Genomic DNA, 3,082 nt, shown 5'->3' on the forward strand with positions numbered 1-3,082 from the left:
ACAATAGCATTATGTCTTTAAAAACTGTGTATACCTTAATTGAAAAATACTTTATTGCTAAAAAAATACTAATGACCCCCTGAGCCTTCAGTGGTCTTGATGTGTTTGCTGTTGGAGGGTTTTGTGTTTGTTGATTGATGGCTGTTGACTACTGAGGGGGGGGTTGCTGCTGAAGGTTAGGATGGTTGTGGCCATTTCTTAAAACAGGACGCTAAAGTTTACTACGTGGATTGACTCCTCCTTTTCACAGACTTCTTTGTAGCACGTGATGCTGTTTGGTTGCACTTTCCCCAGGGTAGAGCTTCTTCCAGAGTTCAAGTCAATCCTGTTCAAACCTCCTGCTGCTTTGTTCACTAAGTTTATCAAATACTCTAAATTCTTTCTTCTCATTTCAGCAATGGTCACAGCATCTTCAGCAGGACTAGACTCCATCTCAAGAAACCACTTTCTGGGGTTTTTTGTATTTTTTTTTTTTTTTAGAGGCAGAGTCTCACTTCGTCGCCCTCTGTAAAGTGCTGTAGTGTCACAGTTCACAGCAACCTCCAGCTCTTGGGCTTAGGCGATTCTCTTGCCTCAGCCTAAGTAGCTGGAACTACAGGCGCCCACCACAATGCCCAGCTATTTTTTTGTTGCAGTTTGGCAGGGGCTGGGTTTGAACCCGCCACCCTCAGTATATGGGGCCGGGGCCCTGCTCACTGAGCCACAGGCACCGCCCACAAGAAACCACTTTCTTTGCTCATTCATAAGAAGCTGCTTCTTCATCAGCACTCGCTGGTTCACCTTGCCCCTTTATGTTGCAGAGACAGCATCCGTCCTTCAACCTGTGGACCAGCCTCTGCTGGCTCTTACCTTTTCTTCTCCAGCTTCCTCGCCTCCCTCAGCTTTCACGATTTGAAGAGAGTTAGGGCTTTGCTCTGGATTAGGCTTTGGCTTACGGGAATGTTGTGCTGGTTTGATCTTCTGTCCAGACCACTCAGATTTTCTCCACATTGTTCATGAATGGAATAGCTTTTTGTTTCCTTTAGGAACTGTTCCATTGCGTTCAGAGTTGGGCTGTTTGGCACAGAGGCCTAATTTCCAGCCTACCTGGGCTTTTCACATGCCTTCCTCGCTCAGCTTAATTGTAACCACTTTTTTATTTAAAGTGAAAGATGTGTAACTCTTCCTTTCACTTGTATGCTTATTATTAATTAGTCTAATTGCGCTATTGATTGTCATGTCTAAGGAGGCCTGAGGAGAGGGAGAGAGATGGGGAACAGTTGGTCTGTATAGCGGTCAAAACACACAAGACATTTATCGATTACGCTCACCAAATTCTATGGGTATGGTGTGTGGTGCCCCAAACAATTAGGGTAGTAATATGAAAGATGGCTAGTGAGGCTGAGCCCAGTGGCTCACACCTATCAGCCCAGCACTTTGGGAGGCCAAGGCAGGAGGATTGCTTGAGGCTAGAAGTTCACAGCTGGCCTGGGCCACACAGCAAGATCTTATCTCAACAAAAAACTACAAACATTACCAAAGCATGGTGGTGTGTCCCTGTAGTCCTAACTCCTTAGGAGGCTGAGGTGGGAGGATCACTTGAGCCCTGGAGTTTGGAGTTACAGTGAGTTGTGATTATGCTGCTGTGCTCCAGCCTGGGTACCAGAGCAAGACCGTGTCTCAAAAAAAAAAAAAAAAAAAAAAAAGAAGAAGCTGGTTCAGTGTCCATAGCTCAGTGGTTAGAGTGCTGGCCACATACCCTGGGCTGGCAATGGGTTGGAGCCCAGCCTGCACTAGTTATGACAACCACAACAAAAATATAGCTGGGCATTGTGGCACCCATCGTCCCAGCTACTTAGGGAGCTGAGGCAAGGGAATCGTTTAAGCCCAAGAGTTGGATGTTGCTGTGAGCTGTGACACCACAGCACTCTACCAAGGGCGACATAGCGAGAGTCTGTCTCAAAAAATTAAAACATAAAGAGAGAGCAGAGCAGGCCGGAATGCAGCGAGAGCTCCCTGGTCTGGCCGCGCTGCCCCCACCGGCGGGAGCTTCGATGCCGCATCACGGTCTTCTCCCCTGAGGGCCACCCCTTCCAAGTGGAGTACTCGGGAGGCCATCAAGAAGGGCTTGACTGCGGTTGGCGCTCGAGGAAAAGACATCGTTGTTCTTGGTGTGGAAAAGAAGTCCGTGGCCAGACTGCAGGAAGATCAGTGCCCTGGATGCCAATGTCTGCATGGCCTTTGCAGGTCTTACCGCAGATGCGAGGACAGTCATCTCCGGGGGAGCCAGAGCCACCGGCTCACTGTGGAGGACCCGGTCACCGTGGACACATCGCTGGCTACATCGCCAGTCTGCAGCAGCCTTATGCGCAGAGCAATGGTGCGCCCGCCATGGGGCATCTCAGCCCACACTGCGGGTTTCAACGTTGGTGACACCCAGGACTCTATCAGACTGATCATCGGTACTTACCAAGCCTGGAAGGCCAATGCCACAGGCCAGAGTGTGCAGTTCCTGGAAAAACACTACGCCGATGGAGCCATTGAAACCCGAGGGCCGACCAAGCTGGTGATCAAATCCCTCCCGGAGGTGGTTCAGTCAGGTGGCAAACACAGAGAACTGGCTGTCGTGAGGGGAGATCAGCCTCTCAGGAGTTTAAATCCTGAAGAAATTGAGAACTATGTTGCTGAAATTGAAAAAGAGAAAGAAGAAAAGGAAAAGAAGAAACAAAAGAAAGCATCATGACGATGAATCTGATTTCCTTACCTGTAACAATTTTTTTTTTTTTTTTAGACAGAGCCTCAAGCTGTCCCCCTGGGTAGAGTGCTGTGGCATCACAGCTCACAGCAACCTCCAACTCCTGGGCTCAAGCGAGTCTCCTGCCTCAGCCTCCCAAGTAGCTGGGACCACAGGCGCCCGCCACAATGCCCCGCTATTTTTTGGTTGCAGCCGTCATTGTTTGGCGGGCCCAGGCTGGATTTGAACCTGCCATCTTAGGTGTATGTGGCTGGCGCCTTAGCCACTTGAGCCACAGGCACCAGGCCACCAGTAACAATTTTTAAATTCAAATCCTGGTGGAGTCTCAACATGTAGGCATTTCCATTC

At 49.3% G+C, this 3,082-nt stretch overlaps 1 pseudogene; it reads left to right on the plus strand.

The window, feature by feature from the left end:
* The first annotated feature begins 1,367 nt into the window (after window positions 1-1,367).
* On the plus strand, window positions 1,368-2,722 carry LOC100949218 (annotated as a pseudogene).
* The last annotated feature ends 360 nt before the right edge of the window (window positions 2,723-3,082 follow it).

The sequence above is a fragment of the Otolemur garnettii genome, unplaced genomic scaffold (genome assembly GCF_000181295.1).
Source record: "Otolemur garnettii isolate 467f Iridium unplaced genomic scaffold, OtoGar3 scaffold00019, whole genome shotgun sequence".
Lineage (NCBI taxonomy): Eukaryota > Metazoa > Chordata > Mammalia > Primates > Galagidae > Otolemur > Otolemur garnettii.